The sequence below is a fragment of the Molothrus aeneus genome, chromosome Z (genome assembly GCF_037042795.1).
Source record: "Molothrus aeneus isolate 106 chromosome Z, BPBGC_Maene_1.0, whole genome shotgun sequence".
In the NCBI taxonomy this organism is placed as follows: Eukaryota; Metazoa; Chordata; class Aves; order Passeriformes; family Icteridae; genus Molothrus; species Molothrus aeneus.
Window position 1 is genome coordinate 15,398,046 of NC_089680.1, and position 19,329 is coordinate 15,417,374.

Sequence of the window (19,329 nt, forward strand, 5' to 3'; positions counted from 1 at the left end):
GAATGGAGTAGAGGGGCAAAACCACCTCCCTCACTATGCTGCTCACACTTCTTTTGATGCAGGTCTCATGTCCAATTTTTCATCCCCAAGTTTTTGTCTGCAGGGCTGTTCTCAATAAAGTCATTCCTCAGTTTATAAAGATAAATCAATTATAAAAGTTTTATATTTCACTAAATTTGCCTACCATAATATAAGAGCTGTTTAATATTCAAATATCACTCCCTATAAGCTCATGAGCATAGCATTCCCAAGGTCAAGAAAGTGAAAAAACGCATAGACGACCTACAGAGTTGAACATGGAATTCCTGTCAAAATGCATTTTGTTAATTTCTGTGATTTATTTCTATATTTATTTGATTTATTTTACTTTCTAAAACCTAGACCATTAAAATCTGACTTACAAACAATCAAGAGTTGTCCCCAAACATTTTTTTCACACTGAATAAGTAGGGTGTGCAACAGTTCATTAAGCTGGGCATTGCCATCAGGCAACATGCAAGATATGCAATATATCAATATCTGTAAATTGAGCTACCAATCCCAAACCAAACCAAACCAAACCAAACCAAACCAAACCAAACCAAACCCTCCCCCACTCCCCCAAACTGACAGAATAATGGAATTCTGCTGTTCGAAAAGACCTCCAATGTCTTTTGATTGTAAACATTAATCTTATATTGTCATGTTGCAATGGTTTTAAGACCAGACGGAAAATAAACTTCAAATAAGCCACTGCCCTTTCATCTGCCCATTCTGGTAAGGGAGGAACAATAGCAGAGATTATGGGTTGAGTTAAGAATTTACTCAAAGTACAAAATAGTGAAATAAGACAAATAAACATCAACCAACATCAATATTAATTGCAAAAGTTTACAAAAACAAAGGAAATATAATCTCCGAAGACCTAATGCAAAATATTTGGTTAAACTAACTGGTTTGTTTTCTTGCCATACTGATTTGTTTCAACACTAAAACTTTCTCAGCTTTTCTGTCAAAATGAAATCACTTTGAGGACAACCTACCCAGCCAGTGGGGTGGCAGTGGCAGCAGCAGCAGAGGCAACAGAGGTTTGGTCTGGGAATGAGCATTAGTTTGCTCTGGGACACCCAAGCAGCAGTCTAGAGCTCTGTTCAGACCTGGAAGCCCTTAAGGGTCATTTGAACATTTCCAGGGAGCGTGAGCAACCCAGAGTGTATGTCAGAAGGACATGGCACAGCACTTTGCAGGACAGTTAATGTAAGAGGGTGCAAACATGTCACAGACATCTTTTCACTAAAAATCCTTTCTTTAGGATTTTTCCTTCTGAGAAGCTAAGAGGCCTCAGAGACAGAATGTAAACAATGGTTGTCTGCTGCTGTGGAATGCAACAGGTCCACCTGTGATTGGCCCATCTTGGATGTTTATAATTAATGGCCAATCAAGGACCGAGCTATCTCGGACAGAGTCTGAGAGAGCTGCCTTTGTTATCATTCTTTTCTTTTCTATTCTTAGCTTAGTTAGCATCTGAGAAAACCTGTCCTTCTTTTTCTTTTTAGTATAGTGATAATGTAATATATATATATATCATAAAATAATAAATTGAGCCTTCTGATCATGGAGTCAACAGTCTCGTCTCTTCCCTCATCCAAGAACCCCTGTGAACACGGTCACACAACCACTCTCCTGACTTCTGAGACAAGTACACCTGAGGGTTTTTCCTTTCCCAGTCAGAACAGACTGAGTAATGATTTCAACATTGTCAAAAACCATTGCTAGCAGTAGCATGGTGACCCAGATGGAGCTCCCTAAGAAGAATAAAGGTGTCCAAGTCTTCATTTGCAGGGACTCCTTGAGCCTGGCATTAATATGGATGGACAGCACAGATGACACCCGTGTGCAGTATGACTTAAGGAGATGATCTGCTCAGCCTAGTGGCTAAAACCTTAATAGGAAGGGGACAGCTTGAGGACTATCAAGGAGTATAAGAAATAGACCACTGGAGTCACATCCTTCAATCCATTAGAGAAAATGCAGTGAATGGAAGTTCAGCAAAAAACCCCAGGTATGACTGGCCAGTGCACATTGCCAGCTTGTGTCCAGCCTCTTATCCACCAGTATCTGCAAGTCCTTTTTGGCAGGGCAGCTCTTGCTCATTTAATCCATCAGACTGTGTTGATAACAGTGGCTGCCTCAGCTCTTGTGCAGCACCTTGCACCGGGAAGCACTTTCCCTTGGTGAAGCCTGGCTTGGTAACTGTCCTAAAAATCACTTCACTGTCCTTCTTGTGCCTTAATATAACTTGTAGGAGAATCTGTTCTATGAGTTTCCCCAGAGGAGAGGGTGACAACATGATAATTTTCAGGGTCCTCCTTTCTACCCTTCTAAAAAATTGGTACAGTATTCCCTTTTTCCAGTCACCTGGGACTTCAGCTTACTGCCATAGGTTTTCAAATATGGAGAGTGGCTTGGCAACTACTTAGCCAATGCCCTCATAACACCGATGTGCATCTCATTGGGTCCTCTACTCTTATGCACATTCACATTCCTCAGGTGGTCACAAACCTTATCTGTGTGTGGGAGGGAGCTTTTTTCCCCAGTACCCATCTTTCTGTCCCCATCCGCTTGTGAGACGTGGGAGTAGAAGTTGCCCTTTAACACAAAGTCAAAGTTCTTGAGTTACTTTGTCCTTCCCCTCATTCACTTATCATTCAGTTCTCAGTTTACTGTTGTTTATCAGGGGAAGAATACCTTTTTTACTTCTGTTTTCTGTTAAAGTAGCTGTATAAGCCCTCCCAGTTATTCTTTGTGTGCCTTGCCAGGTTCAGTTTCAGCTTCACCTTGGCTTTCCTCACTCCATCCCTACATACCCAAACTTCATCTCTTGCCTTCCTTGCTCAATTTCTTTGTTTCTGGGGATTGCTAACTCTTGCGCTCCATGGAAAACTTCCTTAAAGATCTTCCAGCTCTGTTTTGTTCCTTTGTCTCTGAGGGAAGTCTTCCAGGGGATCGTACTGATTATCTCCCTTAAGAGCTGGAAGTCTGCTTTCCTAAATTTCAGAGATCTAAATTTACTCCTTACCTGATGCATATCCCTCAGAACTGAAAACTCCAAAGCACATGGTCATTGCAGGCCAGGCCACCTCCAATCAACTCATGCTGGTGACCATCAGATCCAGTGTTGAACAAAAAAGAAAGGCAGAGGTCTGCAACCTGGCAGCCAGGGGCAGGAATGACCTGGAGGATGTGGACATTGATCCTGCCACCTCTCACATGCTAAGCAAGTATTCTACCATTTGATCTAATCCCTTCCATGAAATCTTGCTAATTAGTATGAAAAAGATATATAAGTGTTGCAGGAGCCCTAATTTAAACTAGTTATTATAATCAAGAAATGTATTATTTATATTTTTGCCTTTTTACTTTTTAGTAAAAGAATACTTACTGCTTTAGATATTAGAAAATGGTTTTCATGTCCTATCTATGTCTAGATAGCTCTAAAAAAATTCACAGTGCACAAGCTCAGCACCTTGGGAGAGGAGAGTGCAGCCCCAGGGCTTTCAGCTGCCAGGCCCGCACAGGGCTCACACTGAGCTGGGGGAGAGGCTTTGGGCTGTGGGCTAAAGGCCTCTGCTGAGAGGCAGTGGCCGCCCATCCCGGCTGTGCAGAGGGCTCGGCCGAGAGGCCCCTTCGCCCCGGAGAAGCCGCAGCCACACGAAGGACCCGGGGCTGCCGTGGGCTGCCACAGGATCCCCCGAGGGCTCCCAGACCCCGCTCCGGGGCACGGCAGCGTGGTACGACAGAGCCGCAGCACTGCAAGGGACGGCCTCAAACTGGGGCCTGCAAGGGAGGCATCTGGGCATCCCCACTGCCCACAGGCACATCCATCCACGGGATTCCGTACATTCTGTGTGCTGTGGGGGCAGCCGCAGGGGAGCCTCAAGAACACCAGATGGAGAGGAGCAATGAGATGTCATTGGGTCCTTCAGAAGGGTTTCTACCTAACCCCATCACCCTTTACCTGTCCCGCCATCCTCCTGCACTCTCTTCTTTCTTTCTTTCTTTTCTTTCTTTTCTTTCTTTCTTTCTTTCTTTCTTTCTTTCTTTCTTTCTTTCTTTCTTTCTTTCTTTCTTTCTTTCTTTCTTTCTTTCTTTCTTTCTTTCTTTCTTTCTTTCTTTCTTTCTTTCTTTCTTTCTTTCTTTCTTTCTTTCTTTCTTTCTTCTCTTTTCTTTTCTTTTTTCTTTTCTTTTTTCTTTTCTTTTCCTTTTCTTCTTCCTTCCTTCCTTCCTTCCTTCCTTCCTTCCTTCCTTCCTTCCTTCCTTCCTTCCTTCCTTCCTTCCTTCCTTCCTTCCTTCCTTCCTTCCTTCCTTCCTTCCTTCCGCCATTTCCGCCACTTCCTTCCACCACTTCCTTCTTTCTGCCACTTCCTTCCTTCCTTCCACCACTTCCTTCCTTCCACCACTTCCGCCACTTCCTTCCTTCCGCCACTTCCTTCCACCACTTCCTTCTTTCCGCCACTTCTGCCACTTCCTTCTGCCACTTCTGCCACTTCCTTCTGCCACTTCCGCCACTTCCTTTCCCTTTCCCTTTCCCTTTCCCTTTCCCTTTCCCTTTCCCTTTCCCTTTCCCTCTTTCTCTATTAAATAAAATACATCCATTCTTTTGGCACCAAGATCTAACGTCATTTGGTTTTGATCATGTTTTTTGAGTATATTTTGAACCTTTCTGGGTTTGATCCATTTTCATAATGGAAACTTAGTTTCCTCTCTTCTGTGTTTAAACTGAATCATAAGAGGAAGTATGTGAGAATAGTCATAACTTAGGATCCTTAGTCCATGTTATGCTGTAACATTCAAATAATGGAACCATGAAGCTGGAATTACTGTCAGAAAATATTTTTTATAAACCAATCTGCCTGATTAAAAAAAATAAACAGAATTTTTCTACAAATTCAGCATTTGTTTTGGAAAAGTTGTTGCTTCTGGGTCCTTAGTGTCATATAAAGATTAATTTTCTAGGTTACTCATGAAAATATAGACTCATGATAGCCAGCTCAATGTATGAATTTTTTTTTCTTTAGACAGAGAAAGTGTGGAGAAAAAAAGAAGGCTTTTGAATAAAGTAATAAACCCTTTTTGCAAAGATCAAAGGATCCACAATAGTTATTTTTTTCAACATGTCAACTGTGTCAGGAGGAATATTCCTGCACCTTCATAAGCTATTTCCATATCTAGATATCTACAGATCTACGTATCTTACAAGTGAGCAGCTGTATGAAGCTATGAAGCTTATGTCTGAAGCATTACAATGGCTAGATAGTACTGCTAAAAATGACTGCACTGGAGGTTTCCCTTCCATAGAACTGTGTGGAAAGTGACTGTAACAAATTTCTTTATGGTTTCATTTGTGCTAAGACGCCACAATAGACTGGGGGGAAAAAAATATTTCATTTTCTGAAGAAGTATTATTTTTTGCATACACACGTAAAACCAACTGATTTTACGTGCTCTCATTTACTGGTGTGGACTGCTGCCAGATGCCTTTCAGTGTTATTTTATTATGCATACACCTCTCTGTCCCTCCATTCCCTCTTCTTTATACGGGGCTTTCAGCAATTAAATGTGACATGTTTGCTGTTCTAAGCAAATTATCAAAATAGGTTATGATTGCTATGCTAGATTGAAACTTGGCATAGAACTTTATGATCACAGATTGTGATACCTTCAATAGATATTTTCCCTTTTCTACTGAACTTTGGCCGTTAACCTTTTCTGGGAATTATGATTCTGTAGAAGGAGTACTCACTTAAGCATAAAAAGGTTTGGTAGAAGATTCCTTAAGGGATTTGATAAAAAATCCTCAGATTAAAAGAGTACCTTGCAATTATATTTAACTTTGTAATTTATTTCAAATTAATTGCCTGATAGACAGAGTGATGATTTACTCATGATCTGATCTTAGTCCTGCCATGTTCTGTGTTACTGTTCAGCAGCTACAAAATGAAGCCTCTATCTGAATTGGAAACTTGTGTTTTCTGAGAGGTAGAATTTTGCAGTGAGTTGCTGTGCAGTGGTTGCTAAGCATGCTTCTGCACATACCCTTTAGCAGCTGTTACAGACACTGTAGAATTATGCAGGCAGATTGGGAGGATCTCCATATCATCCCCTAGTGTTTACTTGCCCTTAATTTCTTTTTGTAGCAGAGTTATGAAATGTATGAGATGTGAGTTAGGAAGCTTGAATTAAATCAATCTTTGCTGCATTCAGATGCTCTTGCATTTTATAATTTCTTCTGCTGTAACAGGCTTCTTGAAATTCCTTCACTTCATACACATACCTGGTCTGGAACATGGTCCAGCCCATAGGGGTCAGAGTAAGAGAATCATGGAGGATTTTCATCCTTTTCAGATTGTGTATTAAACTTTTTTGTTGTTGTTTTGGTTAGTTTTTTGTTTGTTTGTTTGTTTGATAGTTGTTGTTTTGGTTTGGTTTAGTTTGGTTTGGTTTTGGTTGTTGTTGTTGTTGTTTTTTTAACCCCATAAGCATTTTGTAGTCCTTTAGATGATGTAAAATTCCTAGGGCAGTAGCCATCCTATTAATATCATGCAGCAGGGAAAAGTAGGAGAGGGGGTAACAAATATCCAGAGATTACTGACCCTTAGCTTAACTAAGAGATAACTTTGACATCTCCAAGATTGTCTTTTATAACTGGAAATGGGTATGTGACTTATCAGGTCAGCTGTCATCTTTTGTTTGTGACTCAATTCTCAGTAACTATAGAAGAAAGTTTCTCTTCAGTAAGGCAATAAGTAAGGATGATGAAAAAAGCCTGTCTGTCTACTATACAGAAGTAGAGTATATGGGTGTCTTGTACCAGAACATAAACTGACAACTATTTAGACAAATGCATGGCATATGACATGCTAGAAAATAAAAACTGTGTAGAAAAAAAAATATTATTTGATGTATCTGATTCTCAGCTGTATCTTAAGAATGTTTGTGAACACGCTCTCTACTAATTTGTCAAGACTACCTGCCTACTGTCTGTCTTGCACTTGGCACTCTCTTTTCAGGGAAATAAAATTAAATTTACAGTGTCTTTTTTTCTGAGAATGCATCATAGCCATATCTGTGGATCACTCATTCTCTTTAAATTTTTCTGAAGGAATAACCTCCATTAAAATAGTGGAAGATCCAAAGTGACCTTCAGGGTATGATGATCTTAAGTCAAGACTTGTATATGTTGGCCTAAACACAGGCTAGATTCAACCTCCCAAGAAATTAATTATTTAATTTCAGTTTATAATTTTATTTATTAAACAAGAAACTGATTGATTTTATTTTCCAACTGCTACTATCATAATTTTTTTTTCTGCCCCCAATGATGTGTTACTGTTACAGTGATCATCTTGTATATCTTGCTAGACTGCGGATGTAGTGGCTCCAAGAAAGATAGTAGTCTACAACAATAAGTAATAGGAGCCAAACCAATCACCAACACAAATACCCCAAAGTACTGGCGTTTCAACAACAAAAGCACATGAAAATAAAACTTATGTTTCATAAAAGCTATTCTTGCTAAAGTGAGACAGATGAAGACATTTGTTTAAAAAAACACATTAAAATCAGAGATAGAGATTTGAAAATATTTAGGAGAAAATGCTTGCTATTTTAAGGATTGAATTTCTGCTCTACTATTACCTATCCTATATAAAAACAATTATTTGTTCTAGTTAATTAAAATTATTGTCACAAGGTCGGTTTACAGAAAGACCTAGATATGGACATGCACAATTCTCTTCAGATTTTATTCAACCTGTAGGTTTATTCATGTTAGACATCTTGTGTTCTCCAATATCTTGATCACCTGTATTTGAATACATTTCAGAGAAAATGTCTCCATAGAGGGTACAAGCATTTCAGTTCCAGTACATCTGTTTGTACATTTGAAAGTGACATATAAGAATTAGAAGAAGTTCTTAGAATGAATTTTTTATTCCAGCATTATGTTTACTAGAAAAAAATATCAGGATAGAGATAAAAACACCATTAAAAACCATCTGTTTTACTGGTTTTGACTATGAGGGGAAATGCAAGCAATTTTTTTCTGATCTTTTATCAAAATACCAAATTAGGTGATGCTAAGAACAAGATTAAAGGTTTGTTCAACAAAGAACAACATAACTTGTTAATTTCACATAAGTTTCTTGTTTACAGACTACTGAGAAACTCGCCAGAATATATATCTGACTCCACTGTGTGGTCTTTTTCATAATCTTTGTTGTGTGTCAATAACCTTCATAAGAATCTGATTTTTTGTAAAATCATGCTTATGTAAATCTACATGGTATAAATTTGGAAGCATTAATTTTGTGATTCAATATGACCTACATCTTTTGCTAATGATATGGTATAATTCTTTTGTCAGTGTAGCTTTGCTGTTTGCAATAACTGAGGATGTGTAACCTACTGATTACAGAGTATTTCAAATCAGTCATTAGATGAGAAAAAACCCAACAACATTTACCCTTCTCTGTTATTGTTCAACAGCTACAAACTGAAACCTCTATCTGAATTGGAAACTTAGGGAGCAATTATGGAGCACTCTACCTGCCACAGCTACCGTCTCAGTCAAATGTCCTTAACTTCTTTTTTAAGAGACTGTCTCTTTAGGGGTTTTCTTTGAGGATAGTCTTGTTTTTATAACTTCCCATTTCATGGCTCCTTTTTTAATATAAATGGAATGCTTTATCTTGTAGCTCTTTTTCAGCAAACAGGCAATTTATTATCTTGCAATTTCTAATAACACTGAGTATAGGACAATATTTGTATTAGTGAAATAGGCATAGTTAGGCATACAGCTATCTAGCATAGCAGCAAAGAATTTTCATTATTATTGTTTTACATACACACTGGCTGTATGTATTTTTTATATGTGTGTAAACATACACTATGCAACATACTGAAAGAGCTTAAAAACAAGGAAAGCTGCAAATATTTACTACATTTTACACACAGCTAGAGTATTGTGGAAAAAGGCAGGTAGGATTAAGTTTCATGTGTCAAAAATGGAGAAGAGGAACTGAGGTATAAACTGCTAGTCACCTCAGTATATTTAATTTGGCACATATATAGTAATAACATGTGGTGCATGATCTGTCAAGCATATATCGTGAAGAATCTGTACCTTTTTATTCAGTGGGAAGCAGCACAACATAAACACAAAAATTAAATGGGACTAGTGTTAAAGCAGGGAGAGGAATTTTCAGAAGCTGATGAGCAGCTGCTGGTCACAAATGGAATGGTGATTTGCTAACTAGTCAGAAGATTCCAACTGTTACAGTAGATCATTTATAAAAGCAGCATCAATGTTTACAGTTGATGAAATTATTTTTCCCTAGCTTCAGAAAAAACAGGTCTTAGAGCCATAAAGAAAATCTTGTTTAGCATTCAGCCTACTACCTTTCAATTCAGAACTCTCTTCCATTAAATTTATTGAAATTAGAGTTAAACTTTTAATAACATGTCCTTTGGAAAATCTAGAAAAAAAGATTAATGAAGTAACTAAGAATATTTTATTCTAAATATTAGTGATCTCTCAAGAGCAACTGAGACAGCAGATTCCTTTAATATGAGAATCTGTGATTGACACAACTTAGTACAACAGAATCAGGCACATAAATATTTCCTAGTGATGTTTGATTATATGATGTAGAATGATCCTGCCTATTCGTACCATGTGATGGATAGACTCTTGGCAGGTAGCAATGTTTCATACTGTATTGCTCCTAATAATTATCATAATATGTGTTTCATGTTATGATAATTATTCAGTCAAAATAAATAAGAAAGAAGAAAAGATATTGTCACAAAATGAGCATCTGTACTGTATATATATATATATATATATATATATACTTACATATATATATGTTTACTCATACATATGAGAAAGAATTATTTAAGTTCTGATTTTGTTTGGACTGCTAGCTAAAAAAAATAAAATTCAATTACTAGTCCAGAAAGCGAAGTAACACACATCATAAATTTTCATGTCATTGGTAATCACATGTTTAGTCCATTCTTTATCTGTTTCATAAGTTTTGGAGTTATGTAGTTGTGATTGATACTGACTTACATCAAATGAAAAGTTTTCTTCCAGACAGAGTATTCATCAGAATTCTTATGAAGTCTACAAGAGGAGAGCCCCGTGTTGAGGTTTAAGTTCCTTCCTGTTGCTTCTTTCTCTCTATCAGGGAATTTTCTCCCATATGTGTTGCTAAGTGACAATAATGACTGGGTGCATATGAGAAAAGAGAGAAGTGGCCACAGCTCAGGGGAGGGGTCCAGCTGGCTACTTTTTTTTTTTTTTTTACCTGGGGATTTCTCTGGGAAGGGCAGAGATAGGCAGGAATTGTGCTGGGGAAGAGGGGTTGGGTGCAGCTCCTAGCTCTCTTGTGCTCTGGCACTGGGAGGGGAGAGAGGCTGTGGCACTGCGGGGAGAATTCACCACCACTGCGGGGTTCTATCTCCTGCTGCCTTTCTTCTACCATGAGTGGAGCTCTGCTGGTTAGAGCAGCCATTGTACTGGGATCTTATTATCACCTTACCTCACCCTTCACCATCTGCTCGGGTGCCTCAGGGGAAACCCTGTCAGCCCCAAGCCTCTTCTCTCCCCACTCATGGGAGCCTCTCTCTGCTGTATTTGGGAGCCAGGCTTCCACTTCCCAGCCCCCCGCTGTTTCTTTGCCACTGCTCTGATTTTGTTCTGCTGCACCCGTGCCCCCGCCTACTGGACCGTACACACACATGCTAGTAAATAACTGTTATTCCTTTTCCTAATCTTTGCCTGAAAGCCCCTTAATTTCAAAGTTATAAAAATCAGAGGGAGGGGGGGTCATATTCTCCACTCCAAGGGAGGTTTCCACCCTGCTTGGCATATACCTGCCTTTCAAACCAAGGCACTCTGGTGATTGGGACTCAATTACATCTAAGAGAAGAGATATAGGACAATGTTCCCTGGAAGCCTAAATTGCATCTCTGCACTATTATCTATGCCTTTTTTTTTTTACTGTATATAGTTTATCAGATATTCTTATATATTGAGAACTTGCTGATTTCTGTAGAATATAATAAATATTTTTCTGAGAAACTCTTTACTTCATTGGCCATTGTAGATAGTAATTTGGAAAAATCTCTTGCAATTCCACATACAGTTCTACACACACACATGGCATACGTAGTGTGTGTGTGTCTTTTCTTATTGTAGATAAAAGTGTATATAATATACTTGGCACAGAAAGTTTTCAGGCCTATGATGTGTTCATAATAATTAAAGACAAATGACAAATAATTTAAGACAAATGACAAAGAAAATGCCACTTACCTCTTATACAAAAAAAAATAATCAACCCATCTCACTAAGATGAAGAAGAGAATTATAGGGTAAGGACAAGAAAAAATTGTGAAAATTTACTAAGGAAAAAAATGACCACAGGAGAAAATAATATGACCCACAAAGATCTTTGGAGTCTTCATATAAGACAAAACACTCTGGTGAAATTTATGGGTAACTTTGTAAGATTTTCTTTAAATGAAATTAGTACTTCAGTCTTTAATATGTAGACATAGTGTAACTAGAATAGATCTTGCAGCTGGGGGCCATTTAAGCTGATCAACATCCTGGAGGTTGGCAATTGTGTTGCCACCTGCAACCAGTCATTTTGACTGTAGTAATGTGACAAATGGGTGCAAAGCTCACTCAGGCTGAAAAGTTCAGACCATAAAAATATTCTATATTTTCATCCTCAAAATCTAAAGCTGAGTTTTCAGTTGAGCATGTGGAATTTAAGACATAAATATTAAGGTGTACACCTTTAACTGGACTGTCCATCTAATTTTGTCAGAAAATAGGAATCATCAGAGCAAATGAAAGTGGATGACTCCCCTTGTGTTTTGTGTTCTTAGGTCCAAATTGAAAGGAGCTTGTAAGGTATTGTTTTACTTACAGAAACCTTGGAAAAAGCTTCACTATAAAGTCTGATAATCAGCTAATTTCCTTTGCACCTTAAACTTTCCACAAGGTTTGATTAACTTGCTTTAATGATAATCCCTTAAAACTAGGTGAGATAGTATGTCTCTTGATTCCAGGATGTGTAAGTTAAGGAGCTAGAATTGGCTGTATCAACCTTAAGAGGATTTTCCTTTTGGCAACTGCACTGTTTAGTGAGTTTGGTTCAGAGAACTTGTAACTTGTTTCATTTAGTATTTGAAGTTACAGTTTGATTATAATTTGAATAGTCAATCATCCAGTTTTGTAGTTTAGAATAGTTTATAATACTGAGATTTTGCCTTTACACTGAGTGTAAGTCAGGATTCTACACATCTACAGATAAGCAACTATCTGCTTACATCTTAAGTTTTACAACTCCAGAAGTTAAAAAGAGGAATTTTAATATCTATTCAGCCTTTTTTTCAAATTAGTAGTGTCAAAAATGGTGCACAGATAATTCTTCATTTAATCTACAAATGGATTATCAAAGAAAAAAGGTCCTTTGGATATTCTAGGATACTACTCATCTTATTTGCAAACACTTGCTAACTTCTGAAAATGTAGTTGTATGTTGACTGGTGATAGATGACATGCTGTGTCTTCTGTATCTTCTAAAATCCCATCCAACTGTGATTATGCCACATATTTTCTCATGCTCTTTTGAAGTTTCCAATGTACCTACAGGGAATAAATATTATTTACTGAGATTGTAAACTGTTCTTGTTGTTTGTTTCAGTGGGAGATGTGAGAGACACAAATTGTTTCTTTGAAAAAACAGCTCTTTGAAAAACATGAATAAGTTAGTCTCCTTCTGTGCATTTGCTTTGTTGTCCTACTTGTAAAGACTATGAAAAGGATATTTCTGAAGCACTAGGTGGCTTTTACTTAATACTTCCCTTAAGGCATATGCACATGGGTGGAGGGCTCATTCTAAAAATAACAGAACTGAATTTACATGAACTTTTGTTCTGCCACTTAGGTCAGCCATGAATGGATCATTTCCTCTGAAATAGTTGATATTATGGGTTTCAAGTCGTTCCTTCAATTAGATTCTGTTGCTTTGAAAGCTTAACATCTTTTATTTGTGCAGCTTTGAGACCTATCAAGAACCCCTTCAAGGCAGTCAGTTTGTGAAGTAAACACAGAGCAACTGCATTTTACAAAAGCGATCATTTTCCCTCAGCTCATCTTTCTTCTATTTTTTAACTGACTCTGATGAAATCTAAGCTGATTTCATCATATACTCAGGCCTGGTTCCCCTTAGCTAGGAAATTGTGCTTAATTGCTCTTCAAGACCAAAAGTACACACTTGAGCCCAAACTTTCATATCATTACCATTTGTTAACTACCAGTTTTTGAAGTAATTTCTAAGTGTTCATAACTCTAGGCTGCTTTCTAAAAAAGTCTCTTTCATAAAACATACATATATAACACTTCAAAATATCTGCTGATGTGAAGTTTTACAGAACATAGATAAGTGCTTAAATTCAAATTAAAGATAAAGAATAGTAGCAAAGTTCTTTGCTGACTGTTTTATCACAATGCAGTACAGTGCTAAAATATTACATACAGAGTTGTCAGAATGTTTCAGATCTACTACCTTCTCTTTCATCAGTTTTTTGCTTAATAAGGTTGGCTGGAAAACAAGGGTTCTGGTTTTCAATGTATACTTGGAAGCTTTGAAAATTTCTGTTCTGCAATGAGATGACTGAGAGATTTATTTTCCTTGAAACAGTCTCCTTCAGAAAGAAGACTGATGATAACAAAAAGCAAAGTTCTCACAGGCTTTTTCTGGGATATGGAGTACTCACAACTCATCTTTCTATATCTCTCTGTAACTTGAGTATTACTCATCACAAATTTGTAATTTGTCTGGCAAAGTATATTGCTTGTCTTTGAACAACCAGCCCATCTTGATCATGAAAGCTTCTCAAAAAAGTTATTTAAAAAAAAAATTAAACTTTAGTCAAACCATCCCACCCCAAAAGTCCAGGAAGAATTCATCGTTCGCTGTTAAACATGGGTGTCTTTTGCATTGGTGATATACTTAGTAGAACAATTTTGTTTTATTATCAAGGATTTCAAGACCATGTGTATTTAATAATAAATGAACAGGGCCCATTTCCTATTACTGCCATTTATTTAGAAAGAACTATATTAAAACCTGAGTTTCATTCATACCTCCAGAATAGTTTGTAAGCTTAAAGAAATATGCATATATTTTTTAGCTTGTCTTGTGTAGTGTGAGTAAAAGTGAGTTTGTATTGTTATAATTTTATCTACCATCTTAAGTCTTAGAGAAATACAATTTGTAAGTGTTCCAAAGAGTTAAATAAGCTACTTTAGGTTAGGTTTTCATTTACTATGCTTTTTTCAGGTATACACCAAAGTGGAGAAGAAAGAGTTCGAAGAGTCTACTTGTGTAGGACATCTCACTTCCTCATAGATCTCTTTCTTTTCTTTATTCTTTCTTCTCATTTGGAGTGAAAAGTTGCTGCTATTTTGTAGACTGAGATTAAAGACCTTATTCCAGCAGTATCAAGTATTTGTTATTATCTCAGATATTAGGCTGGAGGACTATCCCTTCTTTTTTAATTATATACTACTATAGGATGGACATTTGTGTGCTTGCACACAATTAGAGGAATCCTTCATCTGCTTTTATACTGACCCTATTTCAGAGATGGGCCACAATTCATAAAAAGTTGAGTAAGGAAAGTAGCTCATCCATGGACATATTTATCTGGACTTGAGGTCTCCATGTGGAGATGTAGAAAATACTATTACAGACTTGTAGTAGTAAACTTTTTTCCCCAGAAACTGGTTATGTGATACAGCCCAATCTTGCTCACAGGGAGAGAGTTGGGGACTGATCTTTGGTGTACATTTCCAGACTAAGCTTGAGGGTTCACTTTTCTAGTATACAGTTATCCACTCAACTAGATTAGGTGTGTTAGAAGCATTTTTAAATCCTATTGGCAAATAAGTTTGGGAAAAACCTTACAATTTTAGAAATGTGTGAGATACATCTTTAAACAATTAATACAATAGCTAGTACCTCAGATCTTTAAGCTAAATTCTTCATCAGGTAGTCTTGGAAGCACTGTTGGAAAACTTGAAAGTTTCTGTGTTTTTTCTGCTACTGTTGTCAGTTTGTGTCCTTCCTAACAACCAGCTCAAAGTTTGCTCAGGCCTCAATGGAGAAGTAACATCTTGGAGGCTAAAGTCACCAGCAGGTCATCTAGTGAGCCCAGTATTCATTACCCAAGACTGCAGAATGATTCCTCTTTTGAGATCGCATTTTTTCCTTTTTTTTCTTTTCCATTCTTTGTAGTGTCTGTGTCTGCCTTGGAATCAGGTTGAGTGAAATATTCTGTATAAAGAAATGTTCATCATGGCATGAAATATGTTGTCTCTAAAGCCTTGGTTGATAATGGCATGGTGTTGAGAAAGTGATATAATAAGGTGTTTTCCTTAGCAACGCTACTGTTGCTAACACATACTTAAAATGTTGTCTTCTTGTAATGGAGATACTATACTCAAATTCTTCGTGCTACCTTTTCTTTTCTTTTAAACCTTAGAAGCTTCCTCCTGTGAAAACTTATGCAGGGTAAGATGGTTTCCTTCTTGTTTCTCTATCAGGCTTTCTAGACTGCTTTGATATTTTTACACACTACGTTCATCAAGTATGTGAATGCCAGCACTTACAGGCATTCATGTACTTGGACACAGGACACAGGACTCACAGACTGGAGAATGCTTCTGCAATAACTGTATTTCTGAATATGGATGCGGTTACATTTTTCTTTCCATTTTCCAGAGAGTATTAACACCATACTGGTCTTGTTTCTTTGGTTACTATTAAGAATTGATGAGTTTTATTTGATTAAATTTTGGTATTAGAAAACTGAGAGGTCTTACCATTCTAAACACATTCACACACAACTTGAGGTGTTACTCTCTCAGGCAGTGTTTTCAAATCACAAAGGTTATGATATGATATGATTCACATTGATTTTGAAAGTCTTTGTTAATGTTTGACCATAAAGCTTTACAAATGGGAAATGTAACCAATATGAAAAATATTCTGAATAAGTATTTTGAATTGATATTTATACAATTGATGAATATAAGAGTCTTATGTTGTACAGTGCAATATAAGGGTATTTCAGATCACATTTTTGGAAAATGTCAATTCTATGCATCTTTCAGTCATCTGCCCATGAACTCATGTATGAAATTTACAAGAATAAGAAAATGAATCCCTGTATTAGAAGCCATAATTTGCCAAGATTTTAGGGTAGACTGTTGTTCAATCTCTGACTTTTATGTATATCTCCTCATCATGGAAGTTTATATCTTAACTGTCTTAAACATGAGAGCAAGTAAATACACTTACTAGCTCCTTAAATTTTGCTCCTTTCTTTTATTTGAATCAACACAGTTTTGAGTTCTGAATGCTGCTTTGCTATTGCTTAAACTGGATTCTCCTCTCCTAACTAAGATAAGAGGTTTAGTCATCATGTTTGCAGTAACATGAATTCTGCCATTGGCCTTTATTCTAGATCATTCTGGGTTGCTGGCTGACATTTTTGGTAGAATTTTTGGATCCCATTTCTTTCAGTGAACAGGAGAACTTCCAGTTTTATGCTTAAAAGAAAAGAAAACGTAGGCAAGCTGCTTTACATGCACAGTTTCCTAACAGACATACTGCCTTTCTTACTGCAGTGTTTTGTTATTTTTTTGGTTGGTTGGTTGGTTGGTTGGTTGGTTGGTTGGTTGGTTGGTTGGTTGGTTGGTTGGTTGGTGGAGGTTTGTTTGTTTGTTTGAGGTTTGGGGTTTATTTGTTTGTTTAGTTGGTTTGGTTTGTATTTTGTTGGGTTTGTCAAAATTTTTTGTTTATTTTCTTCCATTTTCCTGTTTGTCTGGAATATTGTTACAAATGGATGGGACCTACAAAAATGTTTTTTTAGAAAAGGTCTTATTAAGAACATATTAATTTTTGGAAGAGAAAGTTACTCCTAGGACACTATAAATCAAACTTTATTTCTTATTGTAGTGTCATAGGTGTTCAGTTATAATAAATGATATATCAGGTAAGACACTAGTAAGCATTCTGTGTATGTGAGTAATTCAGTAGTTCTGTTTAGACAGTGAGAACAGATCATGAAGCCTCTCAGGCTTCCAATGAGCTTAATGAATATAAACAATGAATTAATTTTAGGTCAGGGATATAACTTTGAAGTACCAAAGCAATTAGAGTTTAAATTAAAAAAGATGTTCATGAAAGGTAGTTCACATAAATTGTGTTTGGACATAAAAAGGAGCTTTCAATACAAGATTGAAATTCTTGACGAACATGAACACTCTCAGCTATTTTTAAACCTTGTGTTTCCAAAATTAACTGTTTGAGGGTTTCTTGAAGAGTAGAAGTGACATACAAACTTTTGTCCAGCTGAAAAGATTGAATGCAATGGTTTAGTTGGTCTATATAGGCCTTTTTATATTTAATTTTGCCAATGAAATTATACTAATACTAAACCATTAAAGCACCATTGGCGTAATAACAAATTATACAGTCTGTGTGAAGACACATTCTTGATTTTTGTTTTGTTTTGATTTTTTAAATGATTTCCATAAATTAGGTTGGAACTTGAGAGTAAGCGTAGGTTATGTGGCTATATAAGGTTATGCGGCTATACAAGGTTATGCAGCTATATACTTAGTGACTCCAACTCATATTCTGTGCTATAGCACTGTAAATTGTGTAGTCATGTATGCAATCAACTTAGTGCCACCTCAAGTAACTATAAACCATGCTATTGTCCAGAGAAGTTTGGTGACATAGAAGTTCCAAAAATTTTTCAAACCTATCTTACTTGTTTGCTCCTATGCCCCAGTCATGCCTCCTCTAGGCCTGAGAGTATGGATGTACTATTTATCTGTCAGCAGCAAATAATCTTCAAAAGAATTTAAATTTAGACTCAGAGATTGCTCTCTTTTCAGATTTGATTAGCAACCTTTCATTTGTGCTGTTTCTAAATTGCTGTAAATTACATAGCTATACCAAGAGATAATGCAATACACTACAGTAAGGAGTGACTCCTTTTTCCTTGTCATATCTAGTTAGATTGTGAATGCTTGTTTTCACCATATCATAATGCTTTACTATGTGGCAGAAAATCTGCAGTAATCATCAACAGTATATGGTGGTTAGAGTGCTCTGATCCATGAGGCATATTTGCAGTGTATCTATGAAAAACACTGAAGCTTGTAGCAGCGACAGAAAACAAGAATTTTGTACATTTTCAGTGCTGAATATATGAAACACTTAACTGCTCTCTGCAGTCTAATTGCTAAACAAGTTTCTTTGAGATCTCAAATGTTCCAAAGTAAGCATTTGGCTAATTGTGTTTAAGTGTGAGCATACATGTAAAGTACAGAAAAGATAACACTAGATGATTAGACTGATAGCCACTTTTGAACTGCAGATTGAGTCTGTTCTTATAGTCATTAATCAGCGTTGTTTTTAGTTGCATTAGATTTGTCTTGAAACCTTTTTTGTATAATTTTCTGTATCCTCTTGATAGCTCATCTCTGACATTGAAAAAAAAGTGAAGATTACTTTTAAGGCATCAGATAGTCTTAGCATCTGGCTAATAGCTTATTCTGTGCTTTTCACTCTTTTGCTCTTGATCCTGTTTTTACTCCATCTTTTATTATTCCAGTCCAATTCCAGTATTTGTCCCTTCCAATTAGGCGTAACTGGCTCAACTACACTGATGGAGGAAACAGCAGTCGTGTCTTAGAAGGTGTTATAGACCATGAAAGACATGCTGACGGGCCACCCGACTATTGTGCACGATCCACAGTGTTGCCACAGACAGTGTGATACTCCCTGCCACTGAAGAGGTACCTGGGTGTTCCCACCTGAACTCATTGTGTTATGTGTGCTTCCCCCAACCCCCCACAAATCAAGACTGCAACCATCATTTTGACCAATGTACACCTAAATTTCGACAATCAAGCCTTGTTTATGGATTCATGGGTGGTCATACCTTTCTTCTCCATTATCTACTGTTGTACTTTCTTTTTCTTTCCCTATTATCACTATTTTCTTAAGTGATATCTTTATGCTTTTATATTGTACATAATTTAGATAATAAACAAAATGGCTACATTCCTCCTTTCCATTGCAAGAAAATTGTTCTAAAATAAACCTGCCACATATATGCCACTGATCATTTCACTCTAGTTCAAGGGATGTATTAACATCCAAGTGATGTATTAAGTCCAAGGGA